We start from the raw sequence: 12,509 nt of genomic DNA on the forward strand, positions 1-12,509 counted from the left end.
TATGTATTGAGCTGTACTGTACTGTACCCATTCTGCAATCTGTTAATAAACTTTTCAATCAATCAATCAATCAAACAGGAGTGTTGAATATAGTGGTGAGATTTGAGGTAGATGGGGGAGTTAGGAAAATAGAGCCGTTAAAGTTAACGAAATTCATAAGAGCGCAGTTAGGAGAGGTAAAATATGCAAAAGAATGGGGAGATGGAAACTTGATTGTAGGTTGTGTAAGTTTAGAGCAGGTGGAGAAGGCAAGGAAAATGAGTAGCATTGGTAAAGTTAATATCTCTAAAGTAGTAAGAGTTGGGGAGAAGAGGGATGGTGGGTGCAAGGGGGGGATAGCTGGAATACCAATTGAGGTTAGTATGGAGCAGTTGGTGGAAAATTTAAAGAGAGACGAATGCAATGGGAATGTTAAAAATGCTGAAATACGATGCATTAAAATAATTTGATAAACTGATCCAACAATATCATCTGGCCAACAATCAATTCTGGAGATATTTACAATTGAGGCATCTTCTCATAAGCACATTTGGCTCTCCACAGACCCTCCCCCAGGGTACAGATCTGCTTAAAAAGATTTTGGCTATCTCTGGGTTTGGACATGAGGCCTCTGTTTATTACTCCATGTTTATCGACAGGGAGGGCAGTGGGATCTCCTCTGCTCTCAAAATAGTCTGGGAAAAGGACTTAGTGGTCACATTTGAGGAGGAGGACTGGGATAGAATCTCTGGGGTTCCCCAAACAGGTGTCCAGGGATATTAGAACAAGGCTAATACAATTCAAGATCTTCCACCGCATCTATTGGACCCCCTCTAGAATGTATAGACTGGGCCTGAAAGAGAATCCAGACTGCTGGAAATGCCAGACAGGGGAGGGGGACCTAGTCCATGCGCTTTGATCATGTCCGAAAATCGGAGATTTCTGGAGTAACATCCACAACTACATCACAGAGGTCACAGCGGGAATGAGTATGAGTTCTGCTCTGGTTTATATATCCTGGGGGATCCCTGCAGTCTTAGCCATATCGCAAAGCCCCTAGCTGATTGGATACAAACTAGCATTATGATAGGCAGACAGATAATAATGAGAGGATGGATCATTTCAAAAGTGGAGTGGCGAACTGGGTAGGGTAGCTGCCTATGAGAAGATATCTTTTAGTTTAGGAGAGAAAGGAGACAAATACATTAGCAAATGGGGGAAATATCTGGAATTTTACTCATTATAACTGGGGTGGTGGGCACACTTGCCTAAACGTTGCTGTTTTACACCAGTGTAACCATGGCCTAAGACAGCGGTGATGCACATGATTATCTCAATACAACTGTGAGCATACAGGCTTCGGAGGCGTAAAGGTGGGGAAGGTACAGTTATTTTGTATCACACTGGACCTGTGAGAGTGGAGGGTACGGCTCAGGTTCAGGAGAAGGAAACTTAGGTGAAAGAATACCTGACAAATGTATTATGTATATGTCGACAAGAGGTGCTCTATGTATTAATGCTTTATTTTCTGTTTAATGTAGTAGATTTTTCTTAGTTTTGTGCTGGTTTTTCTTCTTTTTTTTTTGCCATTATTATAACTTTTTATTTTATTTTTTGGTTTAGTAATTTTTTTTGTAGTCTGGATGTTAGTGATCTAGGTGTGTGTGTTGTCCTTCAGGACCAACCCATGTTGATTCACAAGCTATGTCATCATTACCGGTACTTTGTATTGTCCTGATGTCCTGTGTGGGCAAAAAGAGAAAAAAACTCAATAAAGTATAAGTCATAAAAATGCTGAAAGGATGAAAAGAGGAGCAGAGAAGAAAGAGACGGAGACTATTGTGATTCAATTTGGAGATGAGGATATTCCAAAGGAGATGTTTTTAGGATATATGGTGTACTGTATAGGGTTAGGGAGTTCGTACCGAAACCACTGAGGTGCTATAACTGTCAAGAATTCGGGCATATAGCCAAGTCGTGTAGAAAGAGGAAAAGATGTGCTAGATGTAGCGGGGAGCGTGCTTATGGGGAATGTGGAGTGGGAGTGGAGCCAAAGTGCTGTAATTGTGGTAAGGAGCATAATGTTGCGTATTGGGGTTGTGAGGTGATGAAATGTGAGGTGGTGGTTCAACAGGTGAGAATGAAAGGCAAAATCTCATATGCAGACGCAGCTAGGATGGCAGGACAGGAAAAGCAAGATAAGGAACAGGGGTTTTAAAAAGGGCAATTGTCAGTAAATGTAGTACAGGAGGATAAAGAGAGGGGAGGAGAAGATGAATGTGGTGGCCTTTGTGGCAGGAGTGATTAATGCAACAGCTATGGTTAAGAGTAAAACGGAAAGGATCAAGTTAATAGTTAAAGTGGCAGTACAGCACATGGGCATGACGGGTCTGACATGGGAGGAAGTAGTAAGTGAGTTAAATAAGGGGATTGTGAGTAATCAAGAAGTCCAGAGTCAGCCCACAGGAGGCAAGGAGTGTCTCACAGAGGGGGACTCAGTCAGGAAGTAGCAGCATTAGCTGCACTTCATGATGGCGAACGCAGAATGGACATTGTAGGAGGTAGGGGATGCCAGAGGATGGCGTGGTGCAGCATTGGGACCGCATCGGACTGGGGAAGGTGGCGGTGGTGCACCGGAAAGGTTGTGCCTACCGCCAATAAAAATCAAAAGAAGAAGAATATGCGACGCATGTCGTTTTGAGAACTGAGGAGGGCAGTAAGCGTGATTTTTTTCCATAGCCTCTGTGAGCGAAGACGCTCTTTGATTGCAGCGAAGAAGAAAAAGACGCTCTCCGATTGGCTAACCCTAACTCTAAGCATAACCACGTTGAAAGAGGGCCTAAGCATAACCACGTCGAAAGAGGGCCTAAGCATAACCACTTTGAAAGAATGCCTAAGCATAACCACTTCGAAAGAATGCCTAAGCATAACCACTTCGAAGCAGAGAATATATGTACAAGGCGGAAGAGACCCTTCGGAGCTAAACCAGTCAGAGAGGGTCTTTTCTTCTTTGCTGTACGCGGCCTAGCCAATCAGAAAGCGTCTTTGCAAACAGAGGCTACGGTAATACGCCACGTTACGTTTACACTGCCGGAAAAATACAAGAAGAAGAAGAAGATCCTCTTGTTGTGTGTACATTAATGTACCATGAGGATACCACTAGAATGGTTCAATGTTGACTGACAAGAAAGCTACAATGTGTTGTGTTAATTACAGCACCATGAAATTATGTTCACGAGTTCAGTCTTCTATGATCAGTAAAGTTTGGGGAGTCATGGAGGATTTCTAGAATGTCTAGAAGAAAATAATTACCGGGGAGCCTGTGTGTCGTATATTATCTCAAGGGGGCAAGCAGAGTCTGTCCTGAAGGAATACAGGATAAGTTAGTGACAGTAATTGAAACTCAACTAAATCTAACACTTGTAATATGCAATATATATAATATAAGATTCATTTATTTTTTTATCCACTTTTTCTCCCATTTTTCTATATTTTTCTCCCATCCCAATTTCGTATCATCCAATTCAACCCTCCCCTGTCACGGACGCTGTTTCTTGCCTCCCACAAGCCGGCTGCAATGTGGACTAAGTCATACATAGCACAAGTCCCCTCCGGTACTTGAGGTAACAGCAGTCGCATCTTTTCACCTGCGCAGCTCGATCTCTCAGTGGCGAGGAGTAACGCGTGGGAGGCTCACGCTGCCCCCGACACTTCCTGATTCTACTGCGCAGGCACACCAACCGACCTGTAGGAGTCGCTGTCCACAACGCCCGATCCCCACCCTTCAGTTTCCCTCCCCGTAATATGGCCAATGTGTATTACTGTGGACGACCAGCTAAACTGAAAGCAAATGTGGAGCGCTGGGCTCGAACTGACGAGCCCAGCGTCTCCAGCATTTCGTGGCGAGTGCCTTGCCCACTACGCCACGTAGCCGCCCATATAATATAAGATTCATATGATACCACCTGAGCCTGCAACAATGTACAAAATACATTATGTTAATGCCAGATGATCCACCATCATTCTCAGAGGGTTAAAAGTAAGCCAGGTTAACCATGGACTGAGGAGGAGAATAATTATAAGGTCGTGGTGACCAATGAGGCTGTGGCGGGGTTCTTTCTAGACTCCTCAAAAAACTCCCACAAACAATGGTGTAGTCGGAAAAAGTATCTTGGTGTTGTTTTATTTGCCGGCCTCCCACGGTGCAGAGGTGACATTCTTTTAAAAACAGTGACACAAGCGCAATAACAAAACAAAAATACACTATACCTACAATACTGCCACTAAGGCGGCACGGTGGTGTAGTGGTTATAACACTGTCGCCTCACAGCAAGAAGGTCCAGGGTTCGATTCCCGCTTGGGGACCAGGTTTCCATGATGCCAGGTACCCAGGTGGGGTATCGTATCTCCCAGGCCTTTCTGTGTGGAGTTTGCATGTTCTCCCCGTGCTCGCAAGGGTTTCCCCCCCGATAAGATAAACCCAATGGAAAAACATGTACAACAACAGATCGCTAACGCTGTGGCGCCCTTGACGAAGACGGACAGGAGCACTTGGATTGGTCCCCGGGGCGCGGCTCACGTTGACGCCCTATCTGCTCCCGGCTGCTCATGGGGGGAAGGACGACGGGATGGGTTAGGCGCAGAGACTCTATCGCATCGGCGACTGAGGAAAGACAATGCATGTGTGTGTGTGTGTGTGTGTGTGTGTATCCCGGTGTGTGTGTGTGCCGCTCCAATTGCATGTCTAGTTTGTTGCATGCCGATTAAAGACCCCCTAAAGAGGTCCTGCATTATTATATTATTATTATACTTACACCTACAACATGAGTTCCACAACAACTCACAATAATAAACAGAACAAACAAAACACATACAGAGCTTCACTATGTTACCTACTTTGTAACTGAGCAGGTGAAGACCGACTTCCTTGGGCCAAAGCAGCCCTCATGTACACCTGGTACAGTATACCTCACATAATTAATTAACAACCTACACAGGTGCTACACATCAATTCATTAACAATTTCCTACACACTAGATGTGTTCATTAACCTAAACCAAGCAAACAGCAACACCAATAAAACCCACAACCATAATAACCTAATAAATGTATGTGAATGATTGATAAGATGAATGAATGTATACGTATGTATGATAATATGAATGAATGTAGCACTCCCAGGTGTGCACCCTTGGTTGTGCTACTGACGGTAAAGGAAATTAATGATGGGGGGGTGTTTGACGTTCTCAGTACAATAACAGAAGGGAATGGTGTGTGTGTATGCACGCTGCTCGCAGTCCGTGACGGAGCCGCTTATTCAAATATAACCTATTTTTACATTTTAGATGGTTACATCTAAACAGAAGAGAAACGGAACGGAAGAGACGTGTGATTTCCACCTGAGCAAGACAAACTAATGAATACCAAATTGGATATCATGTGTCACCATATACTTTACATTCCTTGACCATTTTACAGGTGGTTAAGATTGAAATGAGCCCTGATACATTTTTGTCATATTTTGACAACTAACAGTAACTCATGTTGTGTCCTGTTTTGTGTAATTGCTGTCCTGTGTCACTTGGGTCAATATGCTGTTATTCAACAGAAAAACTACAACAATCAGCCACGCCCCCCGCTCTAGTATATAACCAGATGAAGTGGCCATGCTCACCCTTCTGAGCCCGAAGTTCACGCGAAAAACAGACTGGGGTCCTCAGGGCTAAAAAAGCAAGACGCTTTGCCAGTAATCATATAACTAGGGTTATGGGATAACCTTTGTTATATTTCATACTGGCTGCGCATCTTGCTTCGCCTAATGGACTAATGGGCGGAAAGCAAGTACATAGCCCTGATGAATGTACCCCCTGAGGTCCCTTCTAGAACATCAAAAGCAGGGAGGGTCCTAGGCCCGCACTCATCCTAACGAGGAGCATAAGGATAGAACACTGAAACCATGCGCAACAGGGCGCAGCTCCCTAAAACACACAAAATGTGAGTAAACCGTGCATGAAACCACAGTCTACATCACACATCCCAGCTATTACACTAATAGTGGTATGGTGATGATGAGGTCCCAGCACTAAGGACCGCATTAGAGACAGAACTGTCAGCCATATCCATCAGATAGAACCTGATGAAAGGCCCCGGGGAGGACCAAGATGCTGCAGCGTGAATGTCCTCCACTGAGACCCCTCTGAGCAGGGTATAAGAAGCCACCACTCCACGAGGGGAACCTCTCCAGCGTTAGGTAGCCCTCATCCGTTGTCTTCTTCATCTACTAAAGTTGCTCGGGCCAGACTATTGACGGAGCCGAATAGGTTTCCTCATCGGTTGGTTTGATTATAGTTTTTATTTTTTTTACGTTTGACCAGTAGTGCTGAGTCCAACATAGTCCAACATAGTCTGGTGGAAACGCACCTTATCGGCCATAATCATCATCCATATAATCCATTTAGTCTTTTTCATAATATCCAATAGTTCGCTCTAGGTGATCACGTCCTGCTCACAGCTGCTCGCAACCTACTAGTTGTTTGGGGGGCTGTGGTTGTTTGTGGGCCCATGCATGTTCATAAGGTAGAAGCGCGGGGCGGCTTTGGCTCAGGGGTAGAGCGGGTCGTCCAATGATCGAAGAGTTGGTGGTTCGAATCCCGCTCAAGCCCATGTCCATCCTATCGCCGTTGTGTCCTTGGGCAAGACACTTAACCTACTTGCCTCGTATGAATGTGTATGCATGTGAATGAATGTTGGTGGTGGTCGGAGGGGCCGTAGGCGATGATTATTCGCCACGCTTCCGTGAGTCTGCCTCAGGGCAGCTCTGGCTGCAATTGTAGCTTACCACCACCGGTATGACTGTGTATGAACGAATAATGGACTCTGTGAAGCGCTCTGGGTGTCATGAAGAGCGCTATATAAATCCAAGCCATCATCATCATCACCTGGCAGGATTCAATCGTCATTGCAGGTGTCCAATCCACACTCACAAGGCCTGTGCGAGTGCCTAGTATGATAAAATTGAAAAAAAGTAAAAGGAAACTAAAACCAAGATATATCGGGTTTGGAGCTGAATGAGTTAAGGGAAATGAAGTTGGGAGACCCTCAGGCTAAACCTGCTTCGTCCCCAAGACACCACTGGAACCAGGGCCAGGGGTCCTTCTCCCGCGAGAAGGACTCACCATGGCTGCTGGCCGGCTCACACTGGTTTCCCTCCGCCACACCTCCAATGGACACCTGCAAGGTCTCTGTGAGAGTACACCGGTCCAAGGATTCCCCATGACAGCTGGAACGCTGGCAGTGGTGTAGTCCTGAAAAGGACTGTTGTGGTGGTGGAACTTGGTCCATCTCATGGTCAGTATAATTTTCTTCTTGTCTTAGAGACACGATCACTCTTTGTAGCTGCGGATGCGTATGAGCTGACCTTTCACGTGAAAGAGTGAGGAAGAGTGAGCATGGCCACTTCACCTGGTTATATTAGGTGGTATATTAGGGGAATGGGTGAGTCCAGGTGAATTATAGGTGCATGAAATGTTCTTTCAACAAGCGCCCATAGTCCAATAGGCGAAGCAAGACACAGGTTCAGAGAATAGCTGCAGCTAATTTTGGAACCCACTCAAGGAAGTTGGGGTATCCTTGAGTTGTGGTTGTATTGCACTTCCAACCTGATTTGTAGGGCATCTCATACAGTACGTACATTACATGTACAGAACTACATCATACAGAAACAAGCATTTCATCATAAAGTATTCTGTATTTTATTATGTCAAATAATAAACAAACTTGAAACTTGATGTACCGAGAGAAACTCAAACTACTGCATGGTAGAGCAATAAAGGTGCTTTTTTACTTTTAAAAGACAAAGGCCCTGGTCTCATAATATTGCATTGCATTGTCTTCATTAAGTTTGACAAACTGACAGACGTTTGGAAGAGAAATCTATAGTCACTATCAAAAAAATTCCGCAAAATATAATTTGTACATTTTAAATACACTATACTACTATAGTATAGAAACATTATTGCTTTATATTTGCCAAATCGTAAAACAAAAATAAAAAACGACATACTTTATTGTATGCTTGTAATCACAGTTTAAAAAAAAAAGTGGTCAAAATGATAGACAAATCAAAAATCTTTATTTTTGTTTTACGATTTGGCAAATGTAAAGCAATAATGTTACTCCTAAACAAACACATTGTAACGAAAATTGTGTGGTAACTTAATTAGATGTGTGCATAATGGACTACCGCCCGGTATACGGCCGGTCGAGCGACGGTTTGTGGTTTCAGAGGAGCGGGAAGTAGAGAGTGTGTTTGAAAGTTGTCAACAGAAAACGTATACAGAGATATGGAGGCGGCTCCAGCGTGGAGGGTGGGCTCCCGCTGTCGTGCTGTATTTTCGGGGGACGGCATGGTCAAGTTTGACGGCTATAACGGAGACGAGGCGATGAATGTTACAGAATGACCTCCTAGACCCCAATCAGTCTGGCTTCCGGACTGGCCATTCCACAGAAACGGCCCTCATTGCGGTCACAGAGGCACTTCACTTAGCAAAAGCGAAAGGCCTCTCCTCTGTCCTGATTCTCCTAGATCTATCTGCAGCCTTCGACACAGTCAACCATCAGATCCTCCTCGCGGCCCTCGCAGGAATGGGAGTGGCTGGATCTGCGCTGACATGGCTGACATCATACCTCAATGACCGCTCCTACCAAGTGTCATGGAGAGGGACTCTGTCGGCCACCCGCCCCCTCCGGACGGGTGTCCCCCAGGGCTCGGTCCTAGGACCCCTTCTCTTCTCCCTCTACACTAAATCACTGGGTAACATTATCACTTCTCATGGCTTCTCATATCATTGTTATGCCGATGATACTCAACTCTTCCTCTCCTTCCCTCCCTCAGATATCCACGTCTCTGAGCGGATCTCGGCCTGTCTGTCCGACATCTCCGCCTGGATGACGACCAACCACCTCAAACTGAACCTAAGCAAAACAGAATTGCTCCACCTGCCGGCCAAATCCTCCCCCCTGACCGACCTCTCCATCACAGTCGAGAATGCAGCTGTGACCGCGTCGCCGACCGCCAAGAACCTTGGTGTTGTCCTCGACGACCAGTTGAACTTCTCTGCTCACATCGCAATGTCAGAAGGATACGCCCCTTCCTGACAAAAGAAGCCACCCAACTCCTCGTCCAATCAACAGTCATCTCCCGCCTCGACTACTGCAACGCACTGCTAGCTGGCCTCCCGGCCACTGCCACCAAGCCTCTTCAACTCATTCAAAATGCAGCGGCCCGCCTGATCTCAAACCTACCGAAGTCGGCCCATGTCACCCCACTTCTTAGGGACCTGCACTGGCTCCCCATTGCTGCACGTATCCGCTTCAAGGCCCTCGACCTAGCATACCGTGCGGCAAAGGGAACCGCTCCCGCCTACCTCCGGTCAATGGTCTCTAACTACACACCCTCAAGACCCCTACGCTCTGCATCTTCTGGCCGCCTCAGATCTACTCCTATCCAAGCTCCCGGAGGGTCATCAAAGAGAAGCCGCCTATTCTCAGTCCTTGCCCCACAATGGTGGAATGAACTACCCATCCCAGTTAGGACAGCCGAATCCCGTCCAATCTTTCGCCGTCGACTAAAGACTCACTTCTTCAACCATTATCTGAAATGATATAAAAAAAAAAAAAAAAAAAAAAATCTAACCCCGACTAACCTTAATGTCATGCACTTGTCCTAATAAACTAACCTACACTGTAACACGCAACACTTTGATGAACATTGTTACTCAGCTGATAGAGTTATACCCTTCTTGCTGTCTTGTCGCACAGAACTTGTAAGTCACTTTGGATAAAAGCGTCAGCTAAATGACTAAATGTAAATGTAAAAATGTAATGTGACCGCCTTGCTGACCCCTAGTGAACTGATCTCGACGTCGGGAGCTGAGGCGGCTAGTGGGAGCAAGGGAGATGACGACAGGGATGGGAACGGCCATGACAGGGGAAAGGAGTCGGATAGTGACACACAGTATGGAGTGTGGTGCGGGGGGTGAGAGCGGGGGAGAGGGGTGGAGTAAGGTGGAGAAGAGGAGCAGGGAAAGTGGGGGGAAGGGGCTTAAGAGGAAGAAGGGGAGGGGAGGTAGCTCGAGTGGGTCAGATGGTGAGGGTGGAGGAAATTATATTACAGAAGTTATTCATATAGTGGTTAGATTTGAGGGAGAGGGGGGAGTTAGAAAATTAAGGCTGTTTGAGTTGCCCAAACTCATACACAAGCAATTAGGTGAGGTAAGTATGCAAACGTTTTGGGAGATGGGAATCTGATTGTAGGGTGTGTAAGTGTAGAGCAGGTGGAGAAAGCTAGGAAAATGAGGAGCTTGGTAAAGTTAGTATATGTAAAGTAGTAAGAGTAGGGGAGAAGAGGGAGGGTGGGTGTAAGGGGGTGATAGCTGGGATACCGATCGAGGTTAGCATAGAGCAGCTGGTGGGAGATTTACAGAGTGACACACCTAATGGGAAAGTTAAAAGTGCAGAAAGGATGAAGAGAGGAGCAGATAAGACAGAGACGGAGACAGTAGTGATTCAGTGTGAAGGTGAGGTTGTTCCTAATGAGGTGTTTGTAGGATATTATGGTGTTTAGGGTTAGGGAGTTTGTTCAGAATCCACTGAGATGTTATAGGTGCCAAGAGTTTGGGCATATAGCCATTACGTGTTATAGAAGAAGCAGAGGTGTGCAAGATGTAGCGGGGAACATGACTATGGGAAGTGTGGAGAGGGAGTGGGGCTGACGTGTTGTAGTTGTGGTGAGAAGCATAGTGTAGCGCAGGGGTAGGCAACCCTAGGCACGCGTGCCTGCATAGGCACAGGGGGCAGCACTAAAAAAATAAAAAAAAAATAAAAAAAAATAAAAAAAGTTATTTAATTTTTTTTTTTCGTTTTTTTTTTTTGCTTTGAAATATTATAGTGAACTATTTTGCACTGTTGTCGCATTTATCTTGTTGAAATCCTCCCACAGGTTCTTTTTACTTCCACATATTTAATTGAGACCCTTTATTTGTTTATTATTTCAATTTAGCTGGAAATACATTGCTACATCATTCAGTAACATTTGCAGAGCCTTATAACAAAAACATTATTACGGTCACCATTGTGACCAGTGGGATTAATCAACAAATTGTATTATTTATTTTTCTATTTCATTGAACATTGCACATGTTAAAAGCAATTTTTTTACTCAAAATGTGAGTATTACCAAGTCAACTTGTGTTCTTAAAACAATGACAATAAACATAGTTTTATTAGGTTGAAATAATGTGGTTGTGTACTTATTTTTCTGTTAACTTATTATGGATTGAAAACTGAAAACCTTAATGCACAGTAACTGAACTCAATATTTTTAAGTTCTGGTAACTAATAATTTTTTTTTTACAGTGTAGTCTTGCGATCAATCAAAACTTATTTACACGATATACCTCACATTCACCCTCCATTCACATCCTGGTGTTCTCCTGGTGTTCTCCATTAGGCCTGTAGGTGGAGCTATGACAGCACACGTACAGTACACACACCGATGTCCAAAAATGAATGGGCAAATGTGAGTGAAATGGTCGCACTCACTGTATGCAGCTGTTTGTCTGCATTGCATTCCCCCCCCCCCCCCCCAACTCAGATTTAGGGTTGATACAACCATCATAATAATATTGTTAATAATAACAATAACAATAATGATGTAATAATGTAAAAATTATCATTAAAAAGACCTGATTATGAGAAAAAGAAATTACGATGCATGGAATATTGTTGAGGCACACTAGTTACAACTATATTTCAAACAGGCACTCCATGTCAAAAAGGTTGCTGACCCCTGGTGTAGCGTATGTGAGGTGATGAAAAGAGAGGTACTGGTTCAAAAGGTGAGAAGGGAAGGTAGGATATCATATGCAGAGGCAGCTAGGAGGGTAGGACAGGGAAATCAAGATAAGGAACAGGGGGTTAGGGAAGGGCATTTGGCAGAAAGGGTAGTACAGGAGGATAAAGAGAGGGTGTGGGAGGAGAAATTGAATATTGTGGCCTTTGTGGCAGGAGTAGTTAATGCTACGGCTTTGGTTAAGGGCAGAACGGAGAGGATTAAGATGATTGTTAGACTGGTAGTTCAACACTTGGGCATAGATGGTCTGACATGGCAGGAAGTGGTTAGTGAATTAGAGAAGGGGATTGTGAATAACCAAGAAGTCCAGAGTCAGCCCATAGGAGGCGAGGAGTGTCTCACAGAGGGGGGCTCAGTCAGGGAGGAGCAGCATTAGCTGCACTTCATGATGGGGAAGGGAAATGTATGGAAGCAAATGAGTGACAGAAGTATTTGAATTTTATCAGACACCGAATTTATAGCATTGAAAATAATTACTTTGAAAATCATGTATCTGAATTCTTTTGCTCAGAATTTACCTATGTGAAATAAAAATTCAGTGTTTAAAATTCAATGTAAAAAATTCGAATGCATAATAAAATTCAATGTAAAAAATTCGATGCATAATTGCAGTGTATAG

General features: G+C 44.5%; 1 protein-coding gene across 1 annotated transcript in view; it reads left to right on the forward strand.

The window, feature by feature from the left end:
• gaa (alpha glucosidase) overlaps window positions 1-12,509 on the forward strand; it is a gene marked incomplete at both ends in the record, with an annotated part of 66,069 nt that overhangs the window by 5,690 nt on the left and 47,870 nt on the right. The gene's annotated exons all lie outside the window — the stretch shown is intronic.

Source organism: Notolepis coatsorum (genome assembly GCF_963971535.1).
Source record: "Notolepis coatsorum genome assembly, chromosome: 14".
NCBI lineage: Eukaryota > Metazoa > Chordata > Actinopteri > Aulopiformes > Paralepididae > Notolepis > Notolepis coatsorum.